We start from the raw sequence: 18266 nt of genomic DNA on the forward strand, positions 1-18266 counted from the left end.
TTTTAAATGACTGAGGAGTGGAGGAAACCACCAAGTTGGATGTTGCTGTTTGGTAGGGAAAGAAGATGTTTTATGGTGAACAGACAGTTGTCACATTCTGCCTTTTCCTATTATCCACAAAATGACAGAATCACAGCAAAACCCTTCACTTCCCAGAAAGAGAAACCATTTTTTCATGGTCTTGACACTACATCTTAAAACCTCCTGGAAAGGGCTGAACAATAGTGATCTAGGAGGAGGCCTGGCTAAGTTCCTGGTTTCCAGCCACTCCATCCAACATCATTTAACCTCCTCATTCCCTTCCAGCCTAACACGCCATGGTTTTTCTCTTGAAAGAGGAAGAGTCCACGCAAATATTTCCCTCATTCAGCCAAGAAAACTAGTTCTGTTTCATTTCAGCAGCTACCCATAGGCTGTTTCTGGATTCGATATTTGTAAATGCAAAGTCCTCTCAAACAGTTTTATCAGCTTCATTAATAACAGTCATCAAACAGAATGACATGGGGACTGATTCTATAAAAACTCTTGAACAAGATTCTAAGAACTTCTGTGTTAGTGAACATGCAGAAGTGCTGAGGGCGGGGGTCGCTACCTGGCTCCTACCCCCCCCCCACCCCCGGTACCTATGCTCTCTTCAACCTGGCTGTTTCCGTGTTGAAACAAACTTTATAATAAACTGGTAAGCATAAGTAAAGTGTTTTCCTGAGTTCTGTGTATCATTTTAGTGAACTGTCAAAACTTAAGGAGTGGGGATCATGGGAGCCCCCAAACTTGTAGTCAGCCAGGCAGAAGTGTGGGTCCCCTGGGACCCCCATTTGCAGCTGACATCTGAGGTGGGGGCAGTCTTATGTGGCTGCGCCCTTAACCTGTGGGGTCTGATTTAATTCTGGGAATTAACATCAGAATTGAATTTTTGAACACCCACTTGGTGTCAGAGAACTGATTGGTGTTGGAAAAACCATATATTTGGTGCTAGAAGTGGTGTCAGAAAACATTACACAGGAACCAATAAGAAGGTCTGACATTGACCTAAATCAAGTCTATAGCAACAACCAAAACAACCAGACAATCAAAGGAAGCAACGGTCACACAATCTTAACCAGAAAGCAAACAGAAAAGAAAGGCCAGGGCTGAGCTGGCCTTTTATGACAGTCATTGGATCAGATCAGAAAAGAAACAGATAATTTCTGTCAACCAAATAACTAAGAAGCATAAATCTTACATGATTTCATACATAGTCTCTTGAAAAGGTACCCTGAAACTGGTGAGGTTAAGAAATAAGAATTAACTCTCTCTCTCTCTAAAATAAATAAAATGACAAAAAAATTTTTAAGGGGCACTTGGGGGGCTCAGTTGGTTGAGCATCTGACTCTTGATTTTGGCTCAGGTCATGATCCCAGGGTCATTGGATCAAGCCTCGAGTGGAGCCTGCTTAAGATTTTCTCTCTCTCTCTCTCTCTCTCTCTCTCTCTCTCTCCCCCTTTCTCTTTCTCTCCCCTCTGCCCCTCCCCCAACATGTGCACACTCTCTCTCTCTCTAAAATAAATAATTTTTTAATTAAAAAAAAGAAACAAGAATTAACTACCAATGATACAGAAGAATACAGCCACTTTATCGCTACATTCTTAAGAGGTGAAACACACACTTTTAAAAAATAAATAAGGCAAACTTAACTTTCATTTAACATGTGCATGCAATAGATTTTATAATTAAATAATTTCATTATTTGAAGTTAGATAAACAGTCTTCAGTGAATCCTAAATCAAGTGCCTCCTTTAAGGGATCAAAATAAATGCTTTGCTGTATCTGTAGCCTAACTAAGCAAAGTAAAATCCCTGCTGCCTGAAAGGAGAAGTCGGTCTCTTCCGCATCTCCTACTTACATCCCTGACTGCGGGCTCTGGGCCGCGGTCCAGACAAGTCTTTGGGCCTCCACGCCTTCCCACTGCTGGCCCTTCTTGCACAGGCAGTGCAGATCGCCTGTGTCAAAATCTCCTTAATCTCATGGCACATGACATGACACTCGATGGGTGTCAGGACACCTGGCTGAGTTCAAACAGAGCGGGCCTCCAAGTAAGGATTATTCAGAGCATTCTTAATGAAAGATCCATGGGGCCAGCAAGACTTGTACTTAACCTTGCGGCTACTTTTGCTCTTGAGGAAACAGTGGGTCTTTGTACGGTTCACAATTATTTTACCTCAAGCCGACATCAAGCAGGGCCCTCCTTGCTTCGGGTTTCAATAACCACAAAGCCAACCTTCAACTTGTCGGCTTTGTAGAACACTTCCAAAATCAAAGCAAAAAATAGATAACGAACAGCCTCCAGCTCTGGTCACCCACTCTGTTCCTCCCACCCTACCACTCGGCCTCCAGCTTCCCTGGGCCAAACTTACTCCGAGCTGTTATGTCCTGATGGTCTGAATCCCTGTGGGTCCCAGTCTCCGAGACACAAGTGAGCCTTGTCCACGCAGCACAGGTGGGGCTTGCCCCTAGTGCCCAGGTGGTAGGACTCCTGGAAGGTTCCTCCTCTCCCATCTGCTCCTCGCCCTTGGGCTCTCTAGGCTTATTTACTTAAGTCAGCCCTTAGGCTATTTATCACCAGTTACAGCTCTCAACCAATTACTCCCAGAAGACAGGATTTGATAGGAAGAAGTGGGGAGAAACTGTCATAATAATAATAGCTAACATTTACTGAGTATTTACTGGTTGTACTTTACTGACACCGTCTCAGAGACTCCTTAAAATAACTTTATAAAAGAGATGTTAGTATCCCCATTTTACAGATAAGAACATTGAGGTTTAGTATAAGGTTAGAGAACTTACCTAAGGTTATAGCACTAATTTAAGCAGCAGAGTTTAATTCAAACTAACTCTTCAGTTGGGTGTTCTCACAGTTTTAGACCTAAGAGATAGTTGAGGGAACATGCCTCACAGCTGAATTCTATTTATGTTCAAATTTAAAGTAACTTCTGCCCCATGGAGAGGGGTGGGAAGGAATCTACAAACTGAAAAGTAAAAAAATTACATTTCTTGGAGAGGGGTGAGATACAACAATAATACTGATATAATTTTTAAAGAGCCCTTATCTTTTATAAATACATACTGAAATTCTTACAATTGAAATGATTTGGAATTTGCTTAAGGCGGAGTGGGTAGGAGCTTAGAAGACACAAGATTGGCCATGAGTTGATAATAATTTGAAGCCAACTACGGATATATGAGGGCATTCCCCATGTTAGTGTATTTTTGTACATATTGAAAAGTTTCCATAATAAAAAATGGGCACCTGGGTATCTTAGTCAGTTGACTGTCTGACTCTTGGTTTCAGGTTAGGTTGTGATCTCATGGTTCATGAGTTGGAGCCCCACATCAGGCTCTAACCTGACAGCACAGAGCCTGCTTGGGATTCTCCCTCTCCCTCTCTCAGTCTGTCTCTCTCTCTCTCTCAAAATAAATAAATAAACTTAAAAAAAAAAAAAAGAAGAAGAAGAAGAAGAAACAGCAGAAAACAAAAATTAAAAACCAGTGTGTCAGGGGCACCTGGGTGGCTCAGTCCATTGAGCATCCGACTTCGGCTCAGGTCACGATCTCACAATTTGTGAGTTCGAGGCCCCCGTCGGGCTCTGTGCTGACAGCTCAGAGCCTGGAGCCTGCTTCGGATTCTGTGTCTCCTCCTCTCTCTTCCCCTCCCATGCTCATGCTCTGTCTCTCTCTGTCTCTTAATAATAAATAAATGTTTATAAAAAATAAAAAAATAAAAACACCGGTGTGTCAGAGTGGGCAGTGACTTTGCTCTTTAGTTACTGAAATGGTAAGTTGTGGGCATATTTCAAGTAATAGCAAGATAACAGAAATACAGGTAATAGCAACATAATTATAATCATACTTCCCTCCCACGTGCACAGAGCTGTACAATTCACAGGGCCCACACCGGAACCTGCATGGGAGGTATGGATACCACTTTACAAATGGGCAAACTGGGGATCAGAGAGGCAAGGTGATCCTCCAAAACTCACACAATGAGTCCGCATCAGGGCTGGAGCCATGATGAATACTTTATGTGAACAACAACTTTTTCTGAATATCCCCTGGGGTAGCAAGGCAGGCATTAGCCAGAGCTCACAGTTCAGAGGAGAAGAGGGACCTTCTCCGGGCTCCAGATCCCGGGACAGCCTCTGTTCTGGGTTGGGTAGGGCAGGGCAGAAGAATCCTGCAACCCCAAATGGCCACACATACCATCTCCCAGAGGGGCAGGACTCCAGTCCTGGTTTTATGGCCATCGAAGCCTATACAACTTAGGGACTGAAGTTACAAATACAAAATTAGATATGATAGTTAATGTTAATTTTGAATGAGAAAATAAATCACAATAAATGTCTGGATTCTTGGTGACTCAGGACTCTTTCTTCTGATCTGTCTTTGAGGCAACTTATCAGAAATACAAGCATAGAAATAATTCCTGGTTACAGCCTGGCTACCCCTCCCCTCCTGGAACCCCCCGCTCTGCACGCAGGTGGACCTATACAAGAGATGGCCCCTGAAGCTTGAACTCCAGTTGCTTCTGGGTAAATCCGCATCTAGTGCCTACAGCACTTCTTTAGGGCACACTGCCCACCCACCTGCCTGGGACTCACAACTTGCCAACCTTTCCTTTTACCAGTTCTGAGTTTTGCCAATCCCCCTCCCACCCCTTCCCAACACAACACGGCTTCTCTGAACAATCTGAAGCTACATCCGGATCCCTAATGTAAAACTGGTCCATCACTGCCCTACAGCACATTCCTAAGTGCCAGGCACTGTGCTGGGCACTTGAGGTGGACACATTATCTTCATTTTACAACTGAAAAAAGTTCTAGAAGATAGATTACATTCTCAAGGGCACACAGCCAATAAGTAAATTAAGTTAAATTAAATTAAATTACAAAATAAAATATAAAATAAAATAGAATCGGGATTCAACCAGAGGAGACGGAAAAGAGTAAGGAAGAGAACGAAAGCAAACATCATCATTTTCCCTATGACATGGAGAATACTCCTGGGAACTGGCTTACACAATTATGAAAGCAGACAAGTCCAAGATCTTCAGTCAGCAAGCTGGAGACCTAGGACAGCCAATGGTGCACTTTCTGTCCAAAGGTCAGCAGGCTCAAGACCCAGGAAGAGCTCATGTTTCAGTTCCAAGTATAGGCAGGAGAAAACTAACGTTCCCACTCAAGGCAATCAGGTAAGAAAGATTCTCTGTTAGTGGGAGGGTCAGCCTGTTGGTTCTATTCAGATCTTCACCTGATTGGATGAGGCTACCCACATTGGAAGGGCAATCTGCATAAGGATTCCTCAAGAAAACACCCTCATAGACACACAAGAGTGATGTCTGACCAAATGTGTGGGCACACTGTGGCCCAGGCAAGTTGACACATAAAGTTACCTATCATACCCTCTGACTTAACCTATAAAACAGCAAATCCAAATCTAGAAAAATCTTAGGAAAGAAATTGTTACTACGATTGGATTAGTACCACTTTTGGGTCTCAAGAAAATGCCAAACATTGTCTCATAAATACTGTGGTTCCTTAATATGATCTCATCTTAATCTGAAGGGCATTCAAGTAAATGATGCAGTCCTATTTGTGGTACATATCAAAGGCACTGGATTAGACACTTCATGAAATCTTTCTGGAGGTGTTTTGAGTCCTACTGTATTAATAATGTTTTTAATTTTTTGTATTTTAGGATTGTTTGACATCTGGGGGACTTGCTAATCCTAGAGAGACTGCCCCTCCAGTGCTAGCTAACTCCTTAAGACAGTAAATAACTTGTCTGGGAGCACCTCTCTATTATGTAAACCAACCCATGGGGAGCCCATACTCCCAACCACCTCCCCCATCTGGCTGTACACTTCAGAAAGCAGTATCCTTCTGCCCTAATTATTCTACCACCAGACATCAGGCAACTGGGGTAGCCCCTATACCCCAAAGCCCACTAAAATTTATTCAAATTAGCCAACCCCAAACCTGGTCATCTCGTTCCCCCTGCCTCACAAAAACTACGATATAGGTTTGTGGGGTCTTGGGTGGCTCAGTCGGTTATGCATCGGACTTTGGCTCAGGTCATGATCCCCTGGTTCAAAAGTTTGAGCCCCACATTGGCTGCCTGCTTCAGATGCTCTGTCCCCGTTACTCTCTGCCCCTCCCCTGCGTACACACACGCACTCTCTTTCTCTCCCATTCACAAATAAACATTTTTTTAAAATAAAGTGCTTTTTAAAAATAAAAAATAAAAAACTATTTTAAAAATAAAAAAATAATAAATAATAAAAAATATAGATTTTGCCCATGCTTTCCCCTCAATTTTCCTGCCTACTGACCCACCAGGTGCTTCCCCGTGTGGCCCAATGGGGGGTATCTTGCTCCTGTTCCCGGGGAACTCTGAGGAACAATTTCTTCCTTCATAGCGGTCATCTCCTGATGTGTTGGAAGATTTTATATGTGTAACAAATTTTTTTTCTCTGCTCCTCCTTACATATCTGTTGAACTGTCAGGTGGCAGGCATTTAACTGTCAGGTGGCAGGTGGCAGTGAGGGAGAGAGAGAGGGAGAGAGGGAGGGAGAGAGGAATTTTTTTTTAATTTTTTTTAACGTTTATTTATTTTTGAGACAGAGAGAGACAGAGCCATGAATGGGGGAGGGTCAGAGAGAGGGAGACACAGAATCTGAAACAGGCTCCAGGCTCTGAGCTGTCAGCACAGAGCCTGATGCGGGGCTCGAACTCACGGACCGCGAGATCATGACCTGAGCCGAAGTCAGCCGCTTAACCGACTGAGCCACCCAGGCTCCCCTAAAAAGCAATTTAATTACATATTACTGTGGAATGTTATAATTATGTGGGTGATTGGGTCAAATTTTTACAAGTAAATAACATAGCTACAGTATAATTTTTTAATGCAATAATTACTCCAGAAGAATAGAGCACTGGACCTTCCTTTCCTTTGTCATATATTTATCACCTGCTCTACTAAAACGAGTGATCTTCTCCACCAAGGAAAGTCTCCCCATCCTTTTTGTCCTTTTACTCTTGATAGAGGGTAAGTGTCATTAGCCAGAGTTGCTCAGAAAGGGGTTTAAGGAGCAAGTTTTCTACAGGATAGAAATACATGTGCACATTCATACGTATACTAAATTTGTCTCAATCATGCAGTGGCTAAATTTGCAGAACCAAAAATCAGGAAACATAATCTAAGCTACCTTTTTATTTACAGATTTATTTCCCGCACAACAGGTCTGCAAATTAAATTATATTTAGCTGTGCTAAATGTGTAAGTATATCTTTATGGAAAGAGTAGAGTTACATGAAATCTATATGATGCTAAGACTGTTTCCACAAGTGCTTATTGAGAATCTACTACACACCAGGACCTGTGCTGCTGGACAGACACCTCCCCACCCCAGTCCTGGTCCTGGTCCCAGTCTATTAGCTTCAGGTGCTAAGGGCAGAACACAGCTTTGCCACCTAATTATAATGTAGGCCAAGAATAAGGGTGAGCCAAATTCCAGGGGAAAGTTTTTTCTTTTGATATGATATGGTCTAATTTAAATATTAGAATGTTAAAAATAAGCCATGAAAAAGCTAGAAGAATTTTTTTTTTAAGTTTATCTATTTATCTTGAGAGAGAGTGAAAACGGGAGGGACGGAGAGAGAGAGGGAGAGAGAGAATCCCAAGCAGTTTCCATGCTGTCAGAGTAGAGCCCTACACGGGGCTCAAACCCATGAACTGTGAGACCATGATCTGAGCTGAAATCAGGAGGTGGATGCTTAACCAACTGAGCCGCCCTGGCACCCCAAGCTGGAAGAAATTTTAACTGGACCATTGGCATCATTGCTGAGTAATATTTTTTTAAAAAATCTTTCTTAGTGTACCACAATTACCACCATGCTGGGTAAGATTCAGAAAGAAGTAAGGAGCACAGTAGAGAAAAAAAACAAATCATCTTAGAGACCACCTAGAGCACCAGAAACAGACAATTAGTAGAAATATAAACATTAAAGGCTCTGATGGTGAGGGCTTAGAATGAAGTGAGGAACATATTACTGAACACTGGAGAAAAAGGATCCTTGTTATAGAGGGGCAGAAAGCTTAAGATAATTCTGTCCTACAGTTATGTAAGAAGGAGAATTTGTAAGAGATAAAATTGAACATTTAGCTGAGGAAATTCTCAAGCAAGTGTTGAAGGTGCAGCCAGATTTCTTCTTGCTCCTTTAGGAAAATGTGAAAGAAAAGAGATAAACTAAAGGAAGAATTGTTCAGCAAAAATGAACTAGGACTACTTACTGGCAACCACACACTATATTTGGTGACAAACCAAGGATGGCCCAGTGGGTGGAGCCTAGAGCCGCAGAGGATTATTCCCAGGCCTTGAAACCGAATGTAATTTGTCCAACTGGATTTTATTTTTATTTTTCTAATGTTTATTTTATTTTTGAGACAGAGAGAGAGAGAGAGAGAGAGAGAGAGAGAGAGACAAAGTGCGAGTGGGGGAGGGGCAGGGAGAGGGAGACACTGGATAGAAGCAGGCTCCAGGCTCTGAGCTGTCAGCACAGAACCCAACATAGGGCTCAAACTCGAACTGTGAGATCATGACCTGAGCTGAAGTCGAACACCCAACCAATTGAGCCGCCAGGGGCCCCTGTCCAACTGGATTTCTAAAATTTCTTGGGACCAGTGACTCCTTTCTTTCCTTCCACTTTTTCCCTTTTTCAAGCAGAACCTTTATCCTATGCCTATATAACTTTTATCCTATGCCTACCCCACCGCTGTATTTTGGGAGCAGATAACTTGTTTCTTTAGTTTCATAGGCGCACAGATGAACAGGAATTGAACCCTAGGATGGATCATCCCTACAGCCTCGCTCACACGTAATTTAGATTATTCAGTAGATGAAATTGAGACTTCAGAGCTAATGAGACTCAAATTGGATTTTGTGCCGTAGTTAATACTCTAATAGGGGACCTATTTAGGGACCTTGGAGGGAATATATTTTGTATATGGAATAAGTCTGAATTTTGGGGAGCCAGAGTATGAACTGCGGCAGGCAGAATAACTGCCCCCCCACCAAAGATTCCCTGGAATCTATGAATATGTTACATTGCAGGCAAAGGGGACTTTGCAGATGCGATTAACATAAGGACATTGAGATGGGGAAAGTGGTCTGCATTGTTATACAGGTGGGCCCATGTATGAATAGGATGGATCCTCAAGAGTGAAGAACCTTTCCTAGCTGCAGCCAGAGGGCAGGCATGACTCTTGGAAAAAAGGTCAGAGAGATATAAAGTTGCTGGCTCTGAAGATGGAAGAAGGCAGCATCTAGAAGCTGGAAAAGAAAAATAAAACAGAGCAAAACAGATTCTCCCTTGGAGCTTCCAAAACGAATGTGGCCCTGCTGGCACTTGGATTTATGGTGAGACCCATGTTGGACTGCTGGACTACAGTACTGTAGGAACAGCAATTTGTATTGTTTAAACCACCAAGTCCATGGGAATCTGCTATAGCAGCAATAGGAAACTAATGCATCCTCTTACTTAATCATCACAACCATGTCAAGAGGAAGGTGTTGTTATTCCCATTTATAGATGCTGAAAATGAGGTTCAGAGAAGTTTAAGTAACATTCTAGTTAAATCCAAGAACTTGAATATAAACCTAGATTTTTGGAAGTCAATCCTAACACTCCTTCCACTAACCCAGAGATGGTGGACGTGTAGAAAATAAAGGTACCAAATTTTTTGGCAACTGTTCCTACGGAGGTGGCCAGAGAGTTTAGTGCTACCCTCTTGGTAGACTACAGAGGTTTTCTGCCTGCTACCACCAACTATCCTGACCATCCCAGAGGATGACAGGAATGGTCCAGTGGGGATAGATAAAACCAGAGTCTAGCACCAGAGTCCAAAACCACCAGGAGGTTTCAATCTCTCTGGGAAAAAAGATGCATCAAAATGCCAACAAATGACTGAGTGACCACAAGAAAGTTCCTAGAAGGGCAAGGAAGGCAACATGACTTACAGAATCGACTTGGGCTGAAGGGACTAGAGCAGCTAGGACCTGGGCTGGACGTTGAGCAGGGCATTTCAGGAGGGTATAATAATAAGGGGACAAAGGAATACCATGTACTCCATTCCCCTGGAAAGTAAGCCCTGTCAGTACAAACACCTCATGTAACATGCTCATTGTTTTAGTCCCAGCACCTAGCACAGCACCTGCCACAATGAAGGATCTCAGTAATTGCCTTAGTCCTTCCAGGCTACTATGAAATACCAGAGACAGGGTGGCCTATAAATAGAAATTTATTTCTCATGGTTCTGGAGGCTGGGAAGTCCAAGATCAAGGCACCAGCATGATGAGTGAGGACCTTTTTCCCATGTCCTCACATGTTAGAAGAGGCTCTAGATCTCTTTGGACCCTCTTTGATAAGGCAATAATCCCATTCGTGAAGGCTAATGACTTAATCACCTCCCAACGACCCCACCAACTAATACCATCACTTTTGGGGGCCAGGATTTCAACAGATAAGTTTTGGAGGGAACACAGACATTCAGACCACAGCAGTAATATTTGCTTTAAAAAATGAATTAAGAGATGAGCAGATTTATTCAATACCCTTATATGCCAGATGCACACACAATGAATGAAGGTGAGACTTAATTCATTCCAAAAAAATTTACTGAGTGTGGAGGAAAACGCAAAGTTCTAGCCTGTATCCCTTCCCAAGCTAGTAAGAGAATGGAGTGCACACTTCTAACTACCCTTAACTTTAGTGACTATAGTGCAATGTAATCAGTACAAGCCAAACACCTTAGGTATTTTGATGAAAGAGTAATCAATGAAAGCTTAGTGGGACAGACAGAATCTGAGCAGGAGGCAAAAGACTGGCAGCATTTTGACAAGTGGAAACACTTTGGGAGGGTGCACCAAGAGGAGGGAATAGCAGAAGTAAATGAATCGATGATATGGTAACTTCCCTGCACAGCTCACTCCAACCTTCTCTGCCCTGCTCAGAGCCCTGAGAGCTGACCTGTGAGGCATCAACTCGCCTCTCTTGTCTTCTAACTTCCACTGGGGTGTATTGCTCAGCCAAAAGCCTTGACTTCCTGTGGGGTGGCCCTCAGCTACAGCTCTTTCTCAGGCTTCTGGTAATCACGTCCTCTCTTTGCTCTTTTCAGGCCTCAAATCAATACGATTGCTTCACCTTCTCGTTGGTTTCTGTTAACTTTGCCCACACCTTTACAAATAGTTATTTTATTAAATCCTTCTAAATAACATGTTTGAGTGTGCCAACTGTTTCCCAGAGACGCTGGCTGATAAGGTGGAAAGGCCCAGAATGTGTTTGGGCGATGGAAGGACAACCAGATTTGGCTGCTGTTCAGAGGAGTAGAAAAGTAGACAAGAAAAAAATATCACAGCCTGATTCTAAAGCGCCACACTGATGGGGTGCCTGAGTGGCTCAGTCGGTTGGACGTCCGACTTGGGCTCAGATCATGATCTCACAGTCTGTGAGTTCGAGCCCTGTGTCGGGCTCTGTGCTGAGCGCTCGGAGCCTGGGGCCTGCTTCAGATTCTGGGTGCGTGTGTCTCTCTCTCTGCCCTTCCCCTGCTCATGCTCTGTCTCTCTCTGTCTCAAAAATAAATAGTAACATTAAAAAATAATAATAATAAGATAAAATAAAGGGCCACACTGAGGCTTTCTACTGAAAATCCATTTTGAGAAATGGGGAACTGCGGGAAGTTATGAGAAAATGAATCTGGTGTCAGGGAGCAAATTAAATAGGAGGAGCGTCAAACCAGTTCTGGAAGTCATTTTGGAGACTAGTGCAGTGGTCTAGTGTGAATGACAAGGGCCTGGTTAGGGACGGGCATTAGAAATGCAAATAAAGAATCAGATAAGAACAAGGTAGAGGAAAAGGAATGATTCAATGAGAGGTGGGAAGGGCACCCTGGGCGGAAAAAAAAAGGCAAAGTTGACATTCAAGTGGCAGAAGAAAGAATTCTATGAAACAGGAAACATGGAGGGCAAGGTAAGAGCCTGTTTGGGGTAGTTTCAGGGAGTTAGGTTTGAGGTTTGGCAAGCAGAATCACCTAGAATGAGCATCATATAACTGTGAACAAGGAAGAGGGCAGACTACAGCAGATAGATGTCCACTGGGAAGAGAGAAATAAGATTGGATAAGCATACATGACTGAAGTTTCGGCTGGGAGCTTAACCCCGGACAGTTGCAATCCCATCTAGGGGTCACAGAGCAGCAATGTGCAGGTGAAATGCAGACCAGAGATGTATTTGGGTTGACTCACAGAGTTTTCTCAAATTTTGAATTAATGCCAACAGTAAAATTTTTGGTTATCACACCGAAACAAACCTCCAGATTTTTGGCCTTACAACACTGGGCCCACATTCTCGCATGTCAACCCTTAGCTGGAGCTGAGCAGTCATTGCTCATCTATACTCCACACAAGGTTACAGTTCTCCCCAGCCCCACCTGGTCTATGTTACTCATTTGTGTCACCTGCTCCGTCTTGGCGTGCATTTGAACTCATGGTCCCTGCTAATGGCCGTTCTCGATGCAACTGATGTCTTGGAAGATCCCCAGGGGGAAGTACAGAGGATAAATTGAAGCAAGTCCATTGAGTTCAGCATTTCCGCGCGTTTACTATGTGCCAAGCATTGAGCTAGATGCTGGGGAGACGGCAACGATAAAAGAGTGGTCTGTTTTAACAGGAGAGACCAGGGGCATAAGGATCCCCTAAGTGGTTGTTTCAGAAACTCAGGTGGGGTGGGGGGTGTGGTGCTTGGAAAAGAAGGTGACAACAGAGATGGAGGTGTGAATACACATGCCTACTGAATTTTTGTGACAAATTAGCCACAGGGGATAAAGAAGGAAGGAGGTGGACATGACCTTGCTCAGGTGGATACAATGAGAGAGGGTGTAAGTGACAGTGTCGGATTAGTCAAAGTGCGGTAAAGGTCCAAAGCAAGGTGGAAGAGAAGGAAACCACACCCCCTAAAAGTCCAGTGAGCGCTGTTCTGCAAAGGCGTAATGCAGGTCGCGCCCTTCCTCTTGGCACACCTCTTCTTGAGTAATGGAGGTGCTGTCGCCGCCTGTGCGTTCAGGAACTGGATTACTTTATTGTTAACAAATGAACAAAATTAAGCAATCTTCATTTAGGCCTGTAGGACCATGTTGGAACTCTACAGAGTTGTACAATTAAATATTTTAATATTTTAACATTAAATATTAAGCTGTGGAACAAGTGCTCTGGTAGTGGACCAGGAGCAAATCATCCAGAAAACAAATATCATGTACTGCTCCTGATGATTCAGGGGTTAGAGCCACAGTGGGGTTCTTTAGTTCCCTAACTCTTTAGGAACAAAGCATAAGAAATGTCTTTGGGGGCGCCTGGGTGCTCAGTCGGTTGAGCATCCGGCTCTTGATTTTGGCTCAGGTCACAATCCCCCAGTGGAGAGATGGAGCCCTGTGTCAGACTCTGTGCCGAGCATGGAAACTGCTTCAGATTCTCTCTCTCTCTCTCTCTCTCTCTCTCTCTCTCAAGATAAATAAACATTAAAAAATAAATGTCCTTGAAGAGTTACTGAAAAAGAGTTACTAATGAGGACTTGGGCCCCCTTTGCTGCTGAAAAGTGTCCTACAAGTTTCCCTAGGCTACGTGCATTTTACAATCAAGAAAGCCTAATAAGGGGGGGAGGAACTGACAATTTCACCAGCCTCATATTTGCTACGCAGAAGATAAAAATTCTATTTACAAAAGGAAAATTCTTACACTTTGGCTTCAGAAAAGGAAGAAATAAGTCAGTCAACTGGATTATTTCAACTGAAAGTAAAAAGTTTTGATTGAATTATATGGGGCGGGGGAGGGGGGGTGCCTTGCTTTTCTGCTTGCATTAGCCAATGGGAGTGTGGCTCATGTTCTGGGGTATAAATAGTCATAATTTAGCTCTCCTTCAAGTCCATCACTCACAGTTGGCCTCTAGTCAAGTATATTGCAGGCTTCCTTTCAACATCTGCACATGCATGTGTGAGCCCATCCCCAGACTGTAGATGGGACACACTGGGGAGGGAGGCCTGATGAGCAATTAATTTGCTCCTAGTCACACAGCAGGGGGTCAGCTTAGGCGGAGTCTATTAAATGATCACCATAAAATTACTCATCAGCCTCAGGAGTGCTGGGATTCTGGCTCAGTCCCACATACACGGAATTTCATTACAAACAGGGACTGGCCAATTAATCTCTCATATTGCTCCTTGGAATCCAGGGTGTGAGGTCTTCACACAATGAGAAAAGACTCTTTAATTACAAGTTATATATCTGTTGTTTGAATGTGACTGAAGGGATGACAAACTCAATCCTTTACTGGTTAGAACAGAATGAGGGGTAGGCTGGGTAACAGGTGTGCCGGGTTCCCTAAGCCCATGTCTGTCCTATGCCTGACCAATGGCACAGTTCCCCATCCTGGTGAAGCTTTGTCTGAGGGCGTGTCAGGAGTCAGGGAGTTGGGAGACTGGGTCCACATTCCAGGCAGGGCCAGGCAGGGCTCGTCCTTAACCATTCTGGGCCACACTTTCTTCGGCAAAGGATAAAGGACTGGACTGGAAGCTTCAAAGGTCCCTTCCTTTTCCAAAATGCTGTGATCTTCTAAATGAGGGGGAAAGGGAAACGGAGGTTCACAAGCAAGTACTCAAATGGGAACACTTGCGGGGTGCCCGGGTGGCTCAGTTAAGCATCCTGACTTGGGCTAAGGTCATGAAATCAGGCGCTTGTGAGTTTGAGTCCTGCATTGTGCTCTCTGCTGTCAGCGCAGAGCCCACTTCAATCCTCTGTCTCCCTCTCTCTGCCCCTCCCTCTCTCTCTCTCTGTCCCTCCCCACTCCCTCTCAGAAAAAAAAAAAAAAAAGATATTTCAAATGGGAATACTTGTTGTACTAACTCCTTAGATTGATCAGTGCTGTAAATTATTGCAGCAGAGAATGACAAAGGTATTAACCAGGCCTGCCCTGGTGTCACTTCCTCTTATAAGAACATCAGTCATATTGGATTAAGCCCTACCCTTATCATCTCTAATCTTAATTACCTTTTTAGGGGCCCTATCTCCAAACAGAGTCACATTCCAAGGCACTGGGGATTAACGCTTCGACACACGAATTTTGAGGGGACACAATTCAGTCCATAACATCAGTATTTGCCCTTCCCAAAGTTACAGACATAGTTAGCTATAGTGTGTTCTAAATTTCTTCTTCCTTTCAAAGTTCTCTCCCCATCTTCCTGCCCCAATTTAGCACTTTTACAAAGTAAACGTCAGGGCTGGCTGGACCTACTTTTCTTCTTCCTGTTACCATCCACAATTGTTGCTACATAGACTTTTAAGGCTGGGAATTAAGCAGCAACTGGTTTGCTTCCGGCCTAGTCTGGGCAGCTTCTAGCAACTTACCCCCTCTGCTGCTGTTTACCAAATCTTCAGGGTCACAGAGGAGGTACATAATGGGTGGTGGGCAGGGAAAGATAAGAAGCAAAGAGGAAAAAGAAATGTGTATCTATGCCCAGAAATGCCTCATCATGGGTCTGTCTCCGTTCCCTATTAGACATTTCCTGTGTTGCAACACATAGGATTAACAGGCCTAGACATAGGCAAGATGGAAGAGAAACTGCTCTGCAGAGGAATCCTGGTTGCCTCTCAACATTCAATTTCATTTTCTCTGGTAGAACACCAGCCGCACAGACCCACACACACAACCTATCGTCCTGAATGATATCTCAAGCTCGCCAACTCCAGATGTGTTTATATATTTGTTCAACCAGTAAAAGAAGAAGGAGGAGGAGGAGAAGCCCAAATTTTAGACATATCTCAAACCACCAGCTGTCTCCTTGATGAATTTTGGTTTTTTCAGATATAATCATAAGCAACCCTTTCCAACCCACTTATTCATTCAATAAATATTTACTGAGTACCTTCCATGTACCAGGACTGGTGATACCAATGGTGACGGCCATAAACTTGTAGTCCAGTGAGGAAGACACACAAGTTCTAACGAATGTAACCATTCACATCTCTGTGTCAGGTACAGTGCTGGGTACTGTAAACACGCGGGAAGACATGATTATCCCCACTGAGCAGTGAAGAATCTAAGGTGCAAAGAAGTTCAAAGCCAAGGTCATGCTGCTAGTCAATGGAAGTGTCAAGACCACAGCTATGTCACCTGACCTTGGGCACTGTCCTTCCCACTATCAGGGGGGTATCTTACCCTAAGGTGTGAACTTGAATGGAAAAAAAAAAAAATCACATCTCTACTTTCACCAATCTCTAACTGAAATTTAACATTTTTTTCAATTGTACGTGTTGGCAAAAACCACAGCAGCATTAGCAATACCTATGATCGTTGCCAAAAAAAACTGCAGATGTTCTCTTTTATTACAGGGGTTGCCGATATCTTGAAATACAGTTTATGCTCATTACTACTTCAAAATTATGGTAGCTGTCAGATCCCCAGAAGGGCGCTGGGGCCACCTGTCACTCCCGCCCCCCCTTCCCCCAAGTCCTCCTTCCCCACCCACTCTCCCGGCCAGTGCCACCTGCACTGCGTAACTGGGGGGGGGGGGGGGGGGCAAAGGGGGAGGCAGGGCTGTGGACTGAGGCCAGATCTTTAATGCATTAGGGTATTTTTTATTTTATGTTTGAGAGAGAGAGAGACAAAGAGACAGAGCGCGAGCAGGGGAGGGGCAGAGAAAGAGGGAGACATAGATCTTAAGCAGGCTCTAGGCTCTGAGCTGTCAGCACAGAGCCCCAGGCAGGGCTCGAACCCACAAACGACTGGAACCCACAAACCGTGAGATCATGACTTGAGCTGAAGTCAGACGCTCAACTGACTGAGCCTCCCAGGTGCCCCAATGCATTAGGTTTTCTTAAACGCACATATATTACTACATTATAAATTATTTTTAATATTTTGACAAGAGCTTTGGAAATAGCTTTCTTTATAATGCTTGGCCTTTCAGGGGCGACTGGGTGGCTCAGTCAGTTAAGCATCTGACTCTTGATTTCAGCTCAGATAGTGATCTCACAATTTGTGAGTTCGAGCTCCTAGTCGGGCTCTGCACTGATGATGTGGAGCCTGCTTGGGATTCTGCCTCTCCTTCTCTCTGCCCCTCTCCAGCTTGTGCTCTATCTCTCAAAATAAATATTTTTTTAAAAATTTTTTTAACTTTTAAAAAGTATTTTTCTGAGAAGGCATCCTTAGTCTCCCCAGAACTGCCAAAGGGGTACATGGCACAAAGGTGGGTCAGAACCCTACATTACAGCAATGAGAAGCCGAGGCAGACGCAGAGGCTCTTCTCCCGATGTCTTTGAGCAAAAAGCTAGGCTGGGATTTTCCTAATTAAAAGAGATGAAGAGCAAATGCTAAGACGCCCGATTCCACCAAAGAACTTTTCTCTCCTTTCCACCAATTCCCGTTCGGCACGAGCCCTGAATGCTCTCTCCTCTGCTTGCTCCCGGCGAAGCTGATTCCTTGAGTCCCCCCTCCGTCCCACGCGCAGTGTCAGAGGATAAATGGGTCCCCGCTGCGTTCAGACGGGCTGTCAACCTCCGGTCCCCAAGGCTGAGCACTTATTGGTGTCCCGGGACGGTGCTAAGTGGCACATTCAACAAGTGAAAGGCGCCAGAAATTCCCACACACCAAACCCACGGATTACCCCAGTTTTCAACCTCCCCTCGCAGGTTGGCCCCTCCGCGCCCCCGAAACCTGACGCTCCGGGAAGGAAGCGCGAGCACCACCCCCGAGCTCCAGACTAGGGCAGCGAGAGCGGCGGGGGTCGCGGGTGGGGAGAGGGTGTGAAGCGGCATGGGACGCACGGTGCCAGCTGAGTGGGCGGAGGTGGGCCCACAACCAGCCTCTGGGGTGATCCGTGTCCCCGCCCGGTCCCCCTCCCCTGGCCGAGGGCCCGAGATCGGCCGCGGGAGGCCTCTTACCCAGGGGCGAGCGGAGCTTCCGGCCACAGTGTCCGCGCAGCAAAAGCGGCGGATCCCTGCCCGGGCTGGGCGCCGCGGCTGGGGCCCCGCCCGCCCGCCTGCCCGGCCCCGGGGCGGACGCTGGAGGCGGGGAGAGCGGGGCTCCCCGCAAGAAAGGTCCGGAAAGGTCCTGCCGCTGCCCCGCCTGCCGCCGCAGCCTGACGCCGAGGCCAAGTGCAGACAGGACCCCGGCTTTGAGGACAGAGGAC

The 18266-nt window shown here is 44.9% G+C and overlaps 1 protein-coding gene across 2 annotated transcripts in view; it reads right to left on the minus strand.

Annotated features, from left to right (window-relative positions):
• Nucleotides 1–18266, minus strand: part of SQOR (sulfide quinone oxidoreductase) — a 48318-nt gene extending 30052 nt beyond the window's left edge. Inside the window, exon 1 of one of the 2 annotated variants that reach the window (XM_043555504.1) lies at nt 18020–18266. The gene's annotated coding sequence lies outside the window, so the exon portion shown is untranslated. Of the gene's footprint in view, nt 1–16001; nt 16171–18019 lie in introns of those variants that run through there. The other variant, XM_043555503.1, reaches the window with a different exon arrangement.

The sequence above is a fragment of the Prionailurus bengalensis genome, chromosome B3 (genome assembly GCF_016509475.1).
Source record: "Prionailurus bengalensis isolate Pbe53 chromosome B3, Fcat_Pben_1.1_paternal_pri, whole genome shotgun sequence".
Lineage (NCBI taxonomy): Eukaryota > Metazoa > Chordata > Mammalia > Carnivora > Felidae > Prionailurus > Prionailurus bengalensis.